Source organism: Dromiciops gliroides, chromosome 3 (genome assembly GCF_019393635.1).
Source record: "Dromiciops gliroides isolate mDroGli1 chromosome 3, mDroGli1.pri, whole genome shotgun sequence".
Taxonomy (NCBI): domain Eukaryota; kingdom Metazoa; phylum Chordata; class Mammalia; order Microbiotheria; family Microbiotheriidae; genus Dromiciops; species Dromiciops gliroides.
This window is the reverse complement of record NC_057863.1, coordinates 177,103,162-177,121,366: the sequence shown is the minus strand read 5'-3', so window position 1 is coordinate 177,121,366 and position 18,205 is coordinate 177,103,162. Positions and strand designations below refer to the sequence as shown.

At 39.1% G+C, this 18,205-nt stretch overlaps 1 protein-coding gene across 2 annotated transcripts in view; it reads right to left on the bottom strand.

Moving 5' to 3' along the window:
* MCF2L (MCF.2 cell line derived transforming sequence like) overlaps positions 1 to 6,504 on the bottom strand; it is a 397,307-nt gene extending 390,803 nt beyond the window's left edge. For both annotated transcript variants that reach the window (XM_043992544.1, XM_043992546.1), the window contains exon 1: positions 6,373 to 6,504. The gene's annotated coding sequence lies outside the window, so the exon portion shown is untranslated. The remainder of the gene's footprint in view (positions 1 to 6,372) is intronic.
* Positions 6,505 to 18,205: the final 11,701 nt, after the last annotated feature.

The following is an 18,205-nucleotide window of genomic DNA, read 5'->3' as shown; positions in this document are numbered from 1 at the left end:
TGCTAGAAAGAGGAAAAACTTATCACAACAGATCAGCTATTTCATTTCCTGGCCTCCTTCCAGACATCTACAAAGGAGGGTATTTTTCTAATAGCTCAAAACAATTATGCCCAACTAACAAGCTTTTAGATAATATCCTATGTTCATTTTAATTTTAAAAGAAAATGGGAAGGATTCAATGGATACTAATGGAATCCAATCTAGCCAAACAATCTTGGGCCATAGGAAGCTCTAGAGACTACAATTCAGAAGTTTGTTTTCCTGTTATACACCATCAAGCTTTTGCCTAGTAAGTCGGTTGGGGATCTAATCTCCTCCATTGGATTAGACTAAGCCGCTCCCAGCAGAAGCAAACTGTACATATGGTGGAAAGGATTTTATGTAAAACAAGTCATTATACTTGTATTCCCTGTCCCTTTGGCTATCTTTTCAAAAGAAAACTAAAAAATATTGAATTTCCCTACACACATTAAATTAGCACCATAACCAAAAATTAAGAAAAATCCCAATTCTCTACTAAACACTGGACTTTGGAAACCTGCTTCCTTTACCTTTGGACTCTAAATTCAAAACCGGTTATTAGTTTGCTGGATAGAATAACAAATCCTGTGTAAAAACATGTTCGTTGAGGCCTAAAAGAAGATTGGATTTTTTAAATTGGTCAAGTAAAAATAAAATATTATTAATAAATTAAATAAATAAATCAGTCAAGTATCTTGGTGCTGGGAGCTATATTTCACGTAGTGTAAAGATAAAGTCAGAAAAACTTATCACCTTCCTTCAAAAATTAAAAGCACCCATCTAGGAATCATGGAAGTATAGAAAAGAGATTTAAAAAAAAAAAGATATTCTATGCCTTGTTCTCTAAGTATAATTTTTTGCCCAGTGAAATATCACTTGATTTAGTTCTAATCTTTTATCATAATGCACAGGGTAGTGAAAGAACAATCCTACAAATGAGCAATTGGAAACCAGCAGATCTGGAAAGTTATCAGCCTGATGTCTGCCCAGACATTAAAGGAAACTCCTTATTGTTATTCAAACCCAAACAGTTAAGTCCACCAGAGGTTACCCCTTATCTTTCAAGAAAAGCCACTAAAAATATAGTCACTAAATTTAAAGATGATGAATTCATTTATAAGATAATCATCAAACCAATTCAAGTCATTCCTTATCATCATATCAAGCTGTGTATATTTCCTATGAAGCTTCCAATATTAGAAACAATCTAAAACGTAATTTAGGAACAGTCTCCAACAGCCTTTCTGACCTTTCTCAAAATATACTTTCTGTTCAGATTTAAAGTTGAATATTCCACCAATACTGGGGACAGCTAGGTGGCACAGTAGACAGAGTGCCAGCCTTGGAGTCAGGAGGATCAGAATTCAAATGTGACTTCAGACACTTACTAGTTGTGTGACCCTGGGAAAGTCACTTAACCCTATTTGCCTCAGTTTCCTTGTCTGTAAAATGAGCTGGAGAAGGAAATGGCAAACCACTCTGGTATTTTTGCCAAGAAAACCCAAATGAGGTCACAGAGAGTCAGATATGACTGAAACAACTCAACAACAAATTCTACCAATAGAATGATTTCTGAAATGTTTAAACTTTAATAACTGACATAGTTTGATGACTGTCCATATCAAAAGCAGTGCTAGCCAGTTCAGAAAGACGGAACTAAACAAAAGACAAAGAAAACAGAAAACAAGCATATTCCACTTGATATGTAAGTCGACTCTTATACCGTTTCACATAAATTGGCTACAAGACTCTAGACACAGCTGCCTCGGTATAATGATAGCATCTAGCATTTATACTGCATTTTAAGTTTTGCAAAGCACTTGGCAAATATTAACATATTTTATTCTCAGAACAACTCTAGGAAGTAGGTACTATTATTATCATTCCCAATTTTACAAATGAGGAAACTGAGGCAGGTATAGACGTTAAGTCAACTTACCCAGGGTCATATAGCTTGCAAGTGTCTAAGGCAGGATCTGAACTCAGCTCTTCCTGACTCCAAGTTCAATGCTCTCTCCACTACCACCACACCAGAGGTCAAACAAAATACATGAGAATTTACACAAAATTCAGTGATCATTGTCATCTCCCTATCATATGACCTGTCACAAAACCTGCAAATCTTCCTAAACAATTTACTCAAATGGAAAGGTTAAAAGACCCAATGCCAAAATACGTTTTTACCATGTTGAAATGCCTCATTTTGCCTGTCATATGTTTCATAAGGCATGTAATTGCTAGAGTTGGATAAAAAAATCATAAAGAAACAAAACTGCACCTGTGCCTCAGTAATTATTAAATACTTTGGCACATTTCTCTCTTGTTCATAACCAGACCACAAATCTTCCTATGCGGAAAATCAACTTAAAAGCCAATCTGGAAGATTTAAATGCTATAAGGGAAGAAATGAGTCTAATTCTCACATCAGACCTAGATCAAGCATTTGAAGACTAAAGTATTAGAAATAAAAACATAACAATGTAGAAAAATATGAACAGTTTTACAATTTATACAAGTTTTCTCACCTGTGAAATTGGGATAATAATAGCTCTACCTCCCTGAGGGTTTTTTGTGAGAATAAAATGAGATCACATGGACAAAATACTCCAGACCTTAAAGTGCCATGTTGTTGTTAGATGTCATTGTTTTTATAGGGCATGTGACTGATCAGGAAACAGCCTGCCTAAAATATAAATCAAGGACAAACAATCTGCAAGCTTGGAAACTGGAACATGTTACGAATACATTTTAAAATGAAGACAGGTGGTGATGGAAAAAATGCAAACAGAAGGATCATGATGTGTACGGGTACTAGAAAAGCGAGTTGTAGAGTGTGATGTCAGCTTTCATCCAGAACTATCCAAGAGAGAGACATGAATATTTAGTTAGTAGAATTGGAAAGAACCTCAAAAGTCATGTAGGCTAATCTTTTCCTGCCCATTTAAAATATGAGAGTACTGAGTATTCTAAAAGTGAATGAAGCATTTATTAAGCACTTACCATATACAAAGCACCGTGCAACGCATTGAAGATACAAATAGAGTTCTGTGAGGATGTTTATATCCTAGTTTTAAAACCCATATTCTATCCTGGAATCACTAAAATCTGTTCAGATCTTTGATTCTACAATCATGTGCTAGTACAGTTAAATGTGTTTTTAGGAGATAAAATAGCTCCTAGATAAAAGCTGAGAATTCATTCATTTCATGCTCTTTAAAAGTGTAGGGGGGGGGGCAGCTAGGTGGTGAAGTGGATAAAACACTGGCCTTGGATTCAGGAGGACCTGAGTTCAAATCCAGCCTTAGACACTTCACACTTACAACCTGTGTGACCTTGGGAAAGTCACTTAACCCTCACTGCCCAGCAAAAAACAAAAACGAAAGTGTATGAAGCATACCTTAAGAACTAGGCTGTCAACCTGCAAGACTTACAGTACATAATAAGAAACCAAGTATAACTGCATGGTGGGCAGATCTAGGGTGCAAGATGAGAAGAGACTAGGGGCTGTGAAAATCTATTCCAACTAGAAAAGGACCATACCAGTCTGTATTTATTTAGACCAGCAATAGAACAGAGGCCGAGGAGAATGGCAAACAACAACAGCAACAACAGCCAAACATCCTGTAGAGGCCAAATTCCAATTGGGGAGTGTTAGCTGGGCGGCTCACCGCAATATTGGGGAAAGGAAGGAGACCGACAGCCTCCCTCAAAAACAGAACAGGGTTTATTAGCAAGAACAAACTTAAAAACACAAGCAAGATCGGTAGAATTAAGGGAAAGGAGAAAAAAGAATGGGGGAAGGGAAACAATACAACCTGAATCATACCACCGCCCAGGGCTAAGCAGAACACAACTGCTGAGTCCTGCCTCTTTCCAGTTCCATGCCAGAATGGTGAAACTCCTCCCTTTTCCTTTCCAGCAGACCCCAGGTTGTCCACACACAGCCCCAAGATAATTGGCTGGCAGCCCTGACTGACAGTCACATGACTGCCCTCACTGGGCTTCCAGTCGTTATAATTTTGCCAGACCCGTGTAGGCGTCGGCAGCAAGTGGTGATGATGTGAGGTGCCAGTGCCATGGTGACGGCTACAACCAGTTCGTGGAGCACTGCGCCGCTGTGGAGGTGCGGTGCCTGAGCCGAAAGATGGGTTCATAAAAACTTAAAATCACAATTGATTCTTTACAATCCCTAACAACCAATAGACTTCTGCTAGCAAGTAGCAAAGGCTTGATTGTGTACACCCAAGAGGGATTATACACACACACACACACACACCACACCACACACACACTCACCCCTACATTGAAATCCCCAAATATACTGGAACCCTAAAAAACAGGGAAGGTAGATAGATAGATTACTTGGTCTGAAATTCAAAAAGACCTGAGTTCCAATCCTGTCTCAGACACTTCCTAGCTGGTTGACCCTGGGCAAATCACTCCAACTCTGTCTGCCTCAGTTTTTCTCAAGTATAAAATGGGGATAATAATAATATCACCTAGCTCCCGGATGCTATTATTTGGGGGATAAAATGAAAATAACATTTGTAAAGCACTTAGCACAGTGCCTGGCAATCAGTATGTGCTTAATAAATGCATGTGAACTAAGTAGAGAAGGGTTCATTATGTCCATTTTAGAAATAAAGAGACCTAGACTAGAGAAATTAAGAGATTTGCCCAGGGTGACCCAGCTAGCAAGGCTCAGTGCCTTGAACTGAAACCCAGGTTTTCTGTCTCCAGATCAAGGCTCCTTCCACATGGCATTGCCTTGCATTCAGAGAGACTGACATATCGAACTGCTTCATTGTAAACAACAGTTACAACATCCCTGTGCTCTGAGATCAAACATTCCATTCTCTTTAGAAAGTCGTGGTATCTTTACTTTGGTGGGTCTTACTCAACTCCAGGAAGCCCTTAACAGGATATGCCATTTTACATATTATTCAAGTAATATCATAGTATTCTTTTTTATTTGATTTGATTTTTAATTTATGGAATAAAACAAGCATTTCTATAACTACAATAAAAAGATGATTGAACATGAAACTACACACCTACTATGCACAACTTGCTATTCCTTTCAAATATACAACAAGATTATCATGTACATCTTTTTTCCCATTTTTTTCTTCCTTTCTCCCCCACCCCAACCCAGATGGCTACCATTAGACACGGATAGGGGATGTTTGTGTGCATATAAAATTATTCTAAACATACTTCTATTTCTCAGTTCTTTCTCTGGATGCAGATAGCATCTTTCTTCATATGTCCTTTATGGTTAATTTGGGGATTTATAATAGACATATAATATCACAGTATCCTATAATAACCCAGTTCAACAATTGTCTTTGTTCCAGGTAAAAAAGAAAGGCACAAATGCTCATTAAAAAACAAATTAATCTTCATTTGGGAGACTGATCAACAACAAAAAATACGGAAATGATGAAGTGTGGCCAGAAATGAAAGGAAAGCGGTGACCTCCATTAAGAGCATTGAGAACTTTAGATTGAGTGAGAGAATCAGATAGACGCATGTTGTCCTGCCTTCACCTCCTTAATCCAGATAGAGCTTTTCAAATTGATTAGAGCCTTAGAACTCTATGCAACTGTCTGCTTCGCCCAACTCTGTTCTTTCAATCCTGGTCTCTAGCCTGGCACCACAGAATCTGCTCTGATGTGACACATTACACCTGAACAATAGCTCTTTCATGTTTTTAAAAGTAAAGTGAAGCCTATTTCATACTCCACCCTAAACTGTACTCTATGTTTTATTTATACACACAAAGGAAGAGCTGGATGATCTAGTCCAACAAGATCATTCTACAGACATGGAAAGAGAGGATCAAAGAGATTAAAGCTGCTTGTCCCCATATTGGGAGGTGTAAGTGGCTAAGTCAGGATTCAAACTCGGGTCCTGTTCCTCTGAATCCAGTATTCTTTCCACTACACCACAACAGTTCATTGTATCACTGCAGTTTAAATGCAGTTTAAGGTAGTTCAGAATACAGAACTTACTCTATTTTAGGACACCTTCAACTACCTTCTCTCCCCCCTCCCCCAACCATTATTCAGCCAAGTGCTGGATACTACTTGAGATTCCTATAATAAGTAGCATCAGATTCTCCCACAATGCAATTCTCAGGCAGTCAAAACCTGCCTTCAATCCCCTCAAGTTACTAGGGTAACCATCGAGAGAAGTGATAATTTATCAAATTATTTCCTATGGCATAAGAGCTAATCAGTTTTTGAAAGCCTCCCAAGGAGCTGATATCCAGGAAGGGTGCCTTATTAAGCCTGATTAATAAGAATCCTAGAGTTCTAAAAAAGAAATGGAGAAATGGCAAACTCTTACTTGGTTGTGTATCTGTCACCTGCTGTTTATCTTGAACCAACCGGATGACATCAGACACGTCAATCTGATGCTCAGTTTCTTCTTCTTTGACCTCATTAGTCTGAGGTGGGGATGAAGAACAATGGCTACTTCCAGTTTCCTTGCACAGGATAAACCTCCAACAGTCAAACATGAAAGAGCTTGAGTCGTTACCTGCAATTTAATAAATATGGAGATAAATTGGGCTACGAAAAAATAGTTAATTAGAAGAGTATTTTTCTCTTTCACATGTGTTTAGGAAAACTGTTTCAACAAACTGGTTGTAGGTTCTGGCTATATTCACTCTGAAATGCATATTGTAGCTTTTTTTTTTTAAAGATATTTTTCAAAAAAAGATATTTTCCTTGGGTAGAATTTTCTTTTTTTTTTTTAGTGAGGCAATTGGGGTTAAGTGACCTGCTCAGGGTCACACAGCTAGTAAGTGTCAAGTGTCTGAGCCGGATTTGAACTCAGGTACTCCTGACTCCAGGGCCGGTGCTCTATCCACTGTACCACCTAGCTGCCCCTAGAATCTTCATTGTATCCATGAAATAATTTTTGTTTGTTTGTTTTTGTTTTTGGTGAGGCAATTGGAGTTAAGTGACTTGCCCAGGGTTACACAGCTAGTAATTGTTAAGTGTCTGAGGTCCACATTTGAATTCAGGTCCTCCTGAATCCAGGGCCAGTGCTTTATCCACTGAGCCACCTAGCTGCCCCCGATAAAATAAACTGGGGGGGGGGGTCAGGGCAATGGGGGTTAAGTGACTTCCCTAGGGTTACAACAGCTAGTAAGTTGTCAAGTGTCTGAGGCCAGATTTGAACTCAGGTCCTCCTGAATCCAGGGCCGGTGCTTTATCCACTGCACCACCTTGCTGCCCCTGATAAATAATTTTTTTATTTTATTATTATTTTTTTTTTAGTGAGGAAATTGGGGTTAGTGACTTGCCCAGGGTCACACAGCTAGTAAGTGTTAAGTGTCTGAGGCCGGATTTGAACTCAGGTACTCCTGAATCCAGGGCCGGTGCTTTATCCACTGCGCCACCTAGCCGCCCCAATAATTTTTAACAAAAAAAAATTTCTTACCACTCTAGAGTCCAATAGAAAAAGGTAGTCAAAATATATTCCCAGGGCACCTAGGTGGCACAGTGGATAGAGCACCGGCCCTGGAGTCAGGAGGACCTGAGTTCAAATCTGGCCTCAGACACTTAACAATTGCTAGCTGTGTGACCCTAGGCAAGTCACTTAACCCCAAATGCCTTACTAAAAAAAAAAACCAATATATATATATATATATATATATATATATATATATATATATATATATATATATATATATATATTCCCTACTTTTGATGCTTAAAATACTGCATTTTTCACCTTGATGTTTAGGTTGTTGTTTCAATGATTTCCAAATCTCTAGGCTCTTGGTTTCAGTGACACTTCCTAATTCTTACCCTGCGCAAACTTTCAAAACTGTTTCGGGCTACTTATTTAAGATACCCTCAGAATTTTTCAATGTTTTCTATGTAAATAAAGCAATACTTGAATCTCAGAATAAATAACAAAGGTGTTATTTTGCCCGTGAATAAGTTTAGGAAAATAACTTGCCAGAATGTTTTAGCTATCCTTAGTTTTAGAATAGTTAGTAGTAGAGGGAAGCTAGGTGGTGCAGTGGATAGAAACACCAGCCCTGAATTCAGGAGTACCTGAGTTCAAATCTGGCCTCAGACACTTAACACTTACTACCTGTGTGACCCTGGGCAAGTCACTTAACCCCCATTGCCCCTCAAAAAAACAAAAAAAAAGAATAGTTAGTAGTTATATTTCAAAGTATGCATCATCTGGAAGTGTCAAAGAACACAAATATTGGGATTAGGGATAGGTTTGGGGTCATTCATTTCATTACTTTAGGGTACACCCACAGTTATTTGGCTTACTATCTACCATTCCCCCACCTTTTATCACATTAACATATTATTAACACATTAACATATGTTACACACCTTAGAGTCTTTTTTTTCTGGTCATTTTATTTTATTATAAAAATATTTTATTATTTTCCAGTTACATGTAGAGATAGTTTTCAACATTTGTTTTATAAGATTCTAGTTTCAATTTTTCTCCCTTCCTCCCCTCCCTCACCCCCCCCCCGAGACAGCAAGTATCTGATATAGAGTTGTATATGTACAATAACATTAAACATATTTCTGCATTAGTCATATTATAAGAGAAGAATCAGAGCAAAAAAGGAAAAACCTCTAAAAAAGAGAAACAACAGCACCAAAAACAAAAGAAGTAGTATGGTTCAATCTGCATCCAGATTCAACAGTTCTTTTTTTTTTCCTGGATTTGGAGAGTCTTTCCATCATGAGTCCTTTGGAATTATCTTGTACCGTTGTATTGCTGAGAAGAATCAAGTCTATCACAGTTGATCAACACACAATGTTGCTGATACTGTGTACAATGTTCTCCTGGGTTCTGCTTGTCTCACTCATCATCAGTTCATGCAAGTCGTTCCAGGTTTCTCTGAAATCTGCCTGCTCATCATTTCTTACAGCACAATAGAATTCCATTACATTCATATACCACAACTTGTTCAGCCATTCCCAATTGATGGGTAGCCCCTCAATTTCCAATTCCTTGCTACCACAAAAAGAGCAGCTATAAATATTTTTGTACATGTAGGTCCTTTTCCCCTTTTTTATGGATCTCTTTGGAAGAAGACCCAATAGTGGTATTGCTGGGTCAAAGGGTATGCACAGCTTTATAGCCCTTTGGGCATAATTCCAAATTGCTCTCCAGAATGGTTGGATAAGTTCACAAGCTCCACCAACAATGCATTAGACACACCTTAGAGGTCTAGAAGATCTACCTTTTGGGGCTGAGAATGTTAAGTCACATAGCCCATACTAGCAGAAACAGAACTTTATCCCAGGTGTCCTTGACTCAAAGGTCAATCTCTACCAAGAGGGGAGGCAAACAGGGTTAAGTAACTTCATGGGGTAACACAGCTAGTAAGTGTCTGAGGCTGATTTGAACTCAGGTCCTTCTGACTCCAGGGCTCTATCCTCTGTGCTGCCTCACTGCCCCTGAATGCTGCTCTTTAAATATAACTAAGTAAAATTGCCTTGTATTCATTTATTTTAGTAGTTACTCTTGTTATTATCTTTATGGCTCCTACAGGCTTTCACCTTTCCTACTAATACTTCATGCATAATGGATGCATTTTTTAAGCACTTTCTTACTGTCAAGCACTGTGCTAAGCACCAGAGATAGGGGCAGCTAGGTGGTACAGTGGATAGAGCACTGACCCTAAAGTTGGGAGGGACCTGAGTTCAAATCTCACTCACTTCAAGACACTTACTAGCCATGTGACCCTGGGCAAGCCATCTAACCCCAACTGTCTTAAACATCCAGGACCCTCTCCAGTTGTCCTGATACATATCTTGCCACTGGATCCAGATTGCTCTGGAGGAAAGAGTGAGCTGGTCACTTTGTACAGCCCTCCCTCACTTAAATCCAATTCACTGCAAGTATGACATGACCTCCCAATGTTATGGTCCTCTTGTGGAAGAAAGGATAAACAACAAGCACCAGAGAAGACAAAAATAATGAGTCATTCCTAGCTCTGAGGTGTCACACTGTAATTGGGGAGACAACAAAAAGAAAAAAGTCCGACTTCAGGGCAAAATGAAAAGTCCTGGAAGTCATAAGGGTGCAGCAGGGTAGATGGCAAGGTCCAGTCAGCTGGATGACATTGCCAGGAATCTGCAGGGTATAGAGCAGGGCAGATGGTAAGGCCTGGCAGTCTTCCATCTCAGCAGAATGAATAGAGTTGACGATGCCCATCTTTTACAAGCCAAATGAAGAGCCAAGTAGCCCAAATGGGTTCTGGACGCCCTGGTTAATGGAAAGGTCAAAAGAGAAAGGCAAGAGGACAACCCACCCCTTCATAGTCACTCTTCTTCCTTCTACAGTATTTCTGCACTGTATGGTATAGAGTAGGATCTATAATCCCTAAGGGGAAAGGGGTTTTTTTGTTTGTTTTTTTAAGTCACCAGTGGTGGACAAATAATTTTTGGGGAAAGGGTGGGACAATGAGGGTTAATGACTTGTCCAGGGTCACACAGCTAGTAAGTGTGAAGTGTCCTGAAGCCGGATTCCTCTCTGAATCTGGCCCCCTAAGGGGAAAGTTTGAGGGGAAGGCACCCATGTAATCTGCTCTGGTGGTCCTGATGGATTCTGGGATAACCCTGGGATATGGGTTAGAGGGTGAAGGCAAGAGGTAAAGAAAAATGTATATGAACATGCTTTTCTTTTTAAGTAGGCATTAAACAGATAACGAATAATACAAACAATAATTATTATTTGCTTTTTATGGAAATATTGTTTTACATGATTTCACATGTTGTAATTGATATCATATTGCTTGCTTTCTCAGTGGCTGAGGAGGAGGAGCAGGAGGGAAAGGGAATTTGAAGTCTCAAAATATTTTTTAAAGCCAGTTAAAAATAAATAAACAATAAATGTTTAACAAGATAACAAAGACAGATAGCATACTAAAAAAAAAAGTTAGCACATTAGGCAAACAAGGATTTATTAAGAATCTACTTTTTGTCAGGCCTTGTGCTAAATGTAGGAGATACAAAAAAGGCACCATAGTAAAAAAAAAAAAAGACTAGCTGGGTATTCATGGAGCTCTCACAGTCTAATGGTAGAGACAATATGCAAACAAGTTACGTACAAAACAAGATATGGACAGGAATACTGCCACATCCTGTGAAAAAAATAGTGTCAGTGAGCTATTTTTTAACAAATTCTGATGACCATGAAGTATACAATGAAATTAGGAAAGACCTATATAAGTAATAGAAAACAAAAGTCAGACAGAACTTTATACACAGATTACAACTATATTTATATGTTGCATAGTGTGCATAGTATTATATGTTGTGTATATTTATACACAGATTACAACTATATTTATATTGTTGCATAGTGTGCATATTTTAAATAAAAGAAGGAATTTAGAAAGAGACCTTAGGGTCATGTAAGGGGGATGGACTAGTTTGATCTCTAAGATAACAACAGGGAATAAATGAAAGGAAATTGAGCCAAGATGGTAAGTCTTTGAGCAGTCCCAGAGACCACAGAACAAAAGTCATCTTTTGCTTATTGGTTATTTATTCATTGCCTGGCTCTGTCTTGGCCAACAGTTGCGGATATATTTTTCCCCTGTTTCATATATTTTTGTTGACTATTATCAAATTTGCAAAAAAATTTTTTTTTTGCAGGGCAATGAAGGTTAAGTGACTTGCCCAGGGTCACACCTAGTAAGTGTCAAGTGTCTGAGGCCAGATTTGAACTCAGATCCTACTGAATCCAGGGTCGGTGCTTTATCCACCGTGCCACCTAGCTGCCCCAAAAAATATTATAAGGAAAAATATAGTTTGAAGATGGAGGAGTCCCAAATGAGCTGACACTGGCAGTGAATGCTCCCAACAACCAAAGGGGCTTTTAAAATTATTTGGAGGCATGGGAAGAATTAAAATTAAGGCCAAAGCATTGATTAGGTATGTAAAGTGATGGCAACAGATGGGTATAATAAGTCACAACTCATACTTATCTTCTATGTTGTCTTCTGAGGGCAATGATTTTTGGATAGGGAAGGATAGATCAAAAATGATTAATAGGGATTAGAAACTTGAGATAGGAGATGAGATAGTAAGAGAGTCTCCAGCTCCTCTCAAAGACTTCAAGTTACCAGACCCAGATGAAGTCCATCATAGGACATGAAGAGAACTAACAATGTACCCATTGAGCCAATGATGGTGAACCAATGTTCTGAAAAACCTTGGAAAATAATGAGAGATGCAGCAGAGAGCAGATGTCTCAATTTAAGAAAACCAAAAAAAGCAAGAAGACAGAGCCTGCAAACTTATAGACAACTGAGCTTGGCTTCTCTTCCTAGTGAAATTCTAGAATTGTATTCCAGAAGTTGTGTGTGCCCAGGACTAGTCTATTTCCTGAACTCCAGCTGTTAGATCACAGCCACTGCAAACTCAACAAGTTCCAAACAGAATTCATAATACCCAACTCCACCCTTCTTCCAACCCTTCCTATTTTTCTTTCTTCCTTTCTTTCTTCCTTCCTTCCTTTCTCTTTCTTTCTTTCTTTCCTTCTTTCTTTGGGGCAATGAGGGTTAAGTGACTTGCCCAGGGTCACACAGGTAGTAAATGTCAAGTGTCTGAGGCTGAATTAGAACACAGGTTCTCCTGAATCCAGAGTTGGTGCTTTATCCACTGCACCACCTAGCCAGTCCTCCCCCCCCACCCCACCCCCAACCCTTCCTATTTCAACCAAGGACACTACCATTCTACTAGTCTACCAGGTTCATATCTTTAGCATCCTTGATATTTCCCTCTCCCTCACTATCATAGTCCATCAGTTGTGAAGTCTTCTTGATTCTATGTTCACAACAGGCCTTCAGGTCCTTTTGGATATAGACAAGCAGTTCTCAAACTTTGTAGTGTCAGGATGCCCTTTACACTCCTTAAAGTTATTGTGAACCTCCCCAAAGAGATTTTATTTATGTGGGTTTCATCTATCAATAGCTACCAGTTAGAAAGTAAAACACCTTAGTATCATTATATCATTATATATATTATATAGTATCATTATATAGTATCCTCCTGCCTTCCCTTTTTTGTTTTTGTTTTTTGCAGGGTAATGAAGGTTAAGTGACTTGCCCACGGTCACACAGCTAGTAAGTGTTAAGTGTCTGAGGCTGAATTAGAACTCAGGTCCTCCTGAATCCAGGGCCAGTGCTCTATCCACTGCACCACCTAGCTGCCCCTCACAGGGATATTCTTTTTTTTTTTTTTTCACAAGGATATTCTTAAAGCACAGGTCTGACCACATCACACCCTGTTAAAGAAGCTTTAAGATAAGATAAGAATTCCTCTGTCTCCTCAAGTCCTTCACAATCTAGCTCCAGCCTAGTTCTCTAGTCTTATGGAACCTCATTATCCTTCAAATTCTCAGATCATTATGTTCCATTCAAACCAGCCTCCTCTCTGTTCCTCACATAGTGCCCCACTTCAGCTTGTCAATGTCTTTCCTTAAATGTGAATTCCATTGGGAAGACCATTTTCAATTGTATGAAAGGCAATCCTATTGTAGACTTGCTCTGCAGAGCCCTTGAGTACAGGACTCTTCCACCCATTACAAAACAAGTTATTTGTTCTTGTATAGATTTATATAGCATGTGCAGAACAGGCAGAAAAGTCCAGTTGCCTAAAACCATACAATCTTATGTTAGGGATAAGTACTAAAATTGAGACTTCCTCCAAATTGATTGGCTCAACCGGCATCAGTAAAAATTCTTAATTTTGTGCATGAGAAAGCCAGTTGAAAAGGGAAGTAAAGTCAGAGCTGCCTTGCCAAAAGGTCCCTGCCCTTTGTCTAATGAGATTCCATTTTTAAAATTTTTTGGTGGGGCAATAAGGGTTAAATGACTTGCCCAGGGTCACACAGCTAGTAAGGAGATTCCATTTCTTAAGGACTAAGTCCTTAAGATAGGTTTTGGAGCTATATTTCAAGTACTGGAGATAACACCGAGGGAAAGAAAGCATACTAGAATAAGAAAAGCATTGGACTTAAGAGTGAAAGGCTCAGTTGTTGCTGTTTGGTACTCTTCCTGACCCTATTTGGAATTTTCTTGGCAAAGATTCTGAAGTGGTTTGCCTTTTTATTTTTTATTTTATTTTATTTTTTATTTTTTCTGTAGCTCATTTTATAGATAAGGAAACTGAGGCAGAGTTAAATGACTTGCTTGGGGTCACAAGCTAATAAGTGCCTGAGGGTGGATTTGAACTTGGTCTTTCTAATTCCAGGCTTGAAGCTCCATCCACTATGCCACCTAGCTGCCCTAAAAGCATTTGGGTTCGAATCCCAACTCTATCACTCACTGACAATGTGACCCTGAACCAAGACACTTCTACTGCCTAGATCATCATTTACTCATCTATAAGATGAGAGGGTTGGATTTTATTCTCTCTAAGGTATCATCTATCTCTAAACCCCATGGGGTTTAGAATTCATGAATGCCTTCATTACAGGTAAGGGAGCTGAAGCCTTTGAGACAACAGCATTTGAAATCATTACAGGGGTAAGAACTGAGAAATTTTCAGAAACAGGTGAAAATGGCAGCACAATGCAATGTGACTTTGAAGAATGAGCAAATCAGCAGCTTTCTTGGAAGAGGATGTCTGCAAGGGCACAAAAAATGGATTTTTGAAACAGCTAATATGTTCCCAAAAGAGCAAAGATGAGCCCCGATCTCAAGGACAATCAAGCTGAGCTTTGGGGGAAATTTTAAATGATGGCAAAATGCAATTTTTAATTTTTGCACAGTAACTAATAGTTGTCCTTAGGCTTTAAAAAATAAAAAAAAAAGAACACAATAATGCATCACAACACAAAATAGCCTTGGAGTCAACTGTATTCCCAGCTGTGCAACTTCCCTGGGTATGTCTGATATAACCTAGTTTTTATCTGTCTACTAATATCAGGGTTATCAATCAGCCTAAAAGTACCTAGTGTTTCTTTACCACGTAACCAACATTGGGGGCATGGATGCCCAAGGGGAATCAGACAAAGAGATTCCACTGTACTCAGCTGGTTTTTGTGTGTGTGGTGTACATGTTTTATGAAATAAAAAGCAAGTTACCCCTGAGATAGAGAAGAGAACAGAAGGCAATTGTGCTGATGGTCCTGCCCTCCTGAGATGTCCCAGTCTCCACACCTGCTGTTTAGCTGCTAAAGGCAAAAACAAAAAAAACCCACTTTGACAGTAACTCTTATTTCTCTACCTCCCTTCAGTTCCATCTGTGCCAAGAAAAGCAGTCATTTGCCTAGGGAATTATCAATATTGTTTTGTATTTTGGCTTTTTCCTAAAGTCAAAATCTTGAATGGGATGGACATGAAAAATATTTGCCAATTTACTCCCAAAGAGAATTTCAACACTTGTAAATATTTTTTCCCATTACATTTACCAACCTATACATACTTTCCTTCTTTTTCTGCTTTGTGGCTTTAATAAAAATTTGTTGGCCTAATTTTGTTGATTAGAGTCTTCTTTGTTCTGTTAATAGCCTAGGGTAATTATTTCATTCTGTTACTGAAATATAGGCCAAGTCAAAAAGTTTACCTGATTTCTCTTCAAAACCCTAGTTATCTTTGATTGTTTCCCTCCTCCACTTCTTATCATCTAATCATTTATTAAGTTCTGCTAATTCTATTCCCATAATTTCTCATAGCCACTCCTTCCTTTTCTCTTTATTCCCAATACTAACACCCTGGGTTGAAGCCTTCATTACTGCCCACCTCTCCCAGAGACCTTTTACCTCTCCTCTTCTTATTATCTTATATAACACTGCCAGATGTGGTGTCTATATCTGGTGTCACTCTTTTTACTCAAAACCCTTCAATGGGGGCAGCTAGGTGGTGCAGTGGATAAAGCACCGGCCCTGGATTCAGGAGGATCTGAGTTCAAATCCAGTCTCAGACACTTGACACTTACTAGCTGCGTGACCCTGGGCAAGTCACTTAACCCTCATTGCCCCACAAAAAAAAAAATGAAAAAAACCCTTCAATGACTCCCAAATGACTATGAATGAAAGAAAACAACAACCACCACCACCACTCATTCAGTGTTTACTAGATGCCAAATACTGGGGAAGTAAACAGAAAAAAATGCTCTGAAGGAGTTCACATTCTAACTAGGGGAGATAGCACTGAGAAGAAAGTTTGGCTGCAGGACAAATGGGAAGGGTTGGAAGTCCTAAGATGCAGCAAGGCAGATGGCAGGACCCATGAATCTTTGGGCTATTTCAGTCAATCAGATGACAGTGCTAGGGGGGCACAGAGCATACAAACAGGGCAGATGTCCTGAGGGACCATATGATACAATGGCAGGGAAGATTATAAGTTCTGGTGGTCCTCTAGCTCAGAGCTTCTTAAACTTTTTCCACTCGTGACACCTTTTTGCCTGAGAAATTTTTAAGCAACCCTGAGCATATAGGTATATAAAATAGTTATATATGATCTTTTACTGTTGCTTGACCCACAATTTAAGAAGCTAGGTTCTAATCAACAAAGAATTCTATTTTGCTTTTGGGGAATCTCAGCTATTCTCAACACTCCTCTTTGAATTAGAATAACAGATAAAATTGGGAGATTGTGTAGACTGTACCTTTGGGTGGGGTAGGGGAGAGGGTAAGAGAAATTTGTTGCAATCTAAATTACTCTTGGGTAACTATTCTGAAAACAATTTAAAGTGTAACTGTCAAATAGTGATATGTATATAGTGCTTTAAAGTTAAAGCAATTTACATATATATCACTTGAATAGAAAATACTCCAGTTAAGAGAGACAAAGTATGAAGTAACACCTTAGATAAATAGCTCATGTAATATACTTTGCAGCAAAAAAGGGCTTTATTCATCATTTATGAATGAAGCAAAATGGTTTAGTTGAAAGACTGCTAGATTTGCATCAGAGAACTTTGAAGTCTAGCTCCAACACTTCCTACAATGTGACTAGCAAGTCAGAACTTCTGACTTCCCGTTTGCAGTTGAGTTCTTCATTCATGGCTGACTCTTCCTGTCCATGGGGTTTTCTCAGCAAAGATCCTGAAGTGGTTTGTCATTTCCTTCTCTGTTGGATTGAGGCAAATAGAGGTTAAGTGACTTGCCCAGGGTCACACTGCTAGTATCTGAGGCCTGATTTGGACTCAGGTGTTCCTGAAGAAGAAAATGACAAACCACTCCAGTATCTTTGCCAAGAAAATTCCGAATGGGGTCATGAAGAGTGGGACATGACAGAAAAATATGTGAACAACTTCCTGACTCCAGGCCCATCCCTCTATCCACTGAGCCACCTAGCTGACTGCTCATCTACAAAATAAGGGTCATAATACTTATTTCACAGGAATGTTCATGGAATAAAAATGAAGCTAGAAGAACCTCGAGGACCATCTTATGATGCTAGTTGATATTTGGATGGTGTTTTCACATTTTGAAAGTGCTTCACATACGTCATCTCATTTGATCCTGATGACAACCCTGTTTGTCCAACCCCTTCATTTTACAGATGAGGAAAGAAGCCCAGGGAGGTTAAGCATCAGAGGTGGGAATTGAACCCTGGTCCTCTGATTGGACAGCTATCTATCTACTATGTGTGCCTGGAGTCAAGAAAGTCATCTTCCTGAGTTTGAATCTGGCCTCAAACACTTATGAGTTGTGTGACCCTGGGCAAGTCGCTTAACCCTGTTTGCCTCAGTTTCTTCACCTGTAAAAAGAGCTAGAGAAAGAAATAGCAAACCACTCCAGTCTCTTTGCCAAGAAAACCCCAAATGGGGTCATGAAGAGTTGAACATGACTGAAATGACCAAACAATAACAACCTCTGACTGGAGAGCTAGTGCTCTTATCTCTGTGCCATAAGCACTATATGAAACATCAGTTATTTCTGTCATCACATATTTGATTATTGACTGGGGGGCTGGTGTTGATCCAAACCTGCAATTTCAACTTCAGAGAGACAGGAACTCTCTGTAAACCTGTGACTTCCTGACTCCAAGGCTGGTCCCGTTGGTCACTACCCCACCATGCTGGAGGCAGTAGGTAACTCAGTCAATAGAGCACTGGGCCTGGAGTCAGGAAGACCTGAGTTCCAATTTAGTCTTAGACAATCATAAAGTGACCCTGGGCAAGTCATTTAACCTCTGTTTGTCCAATCCCCCAGAGAAGAA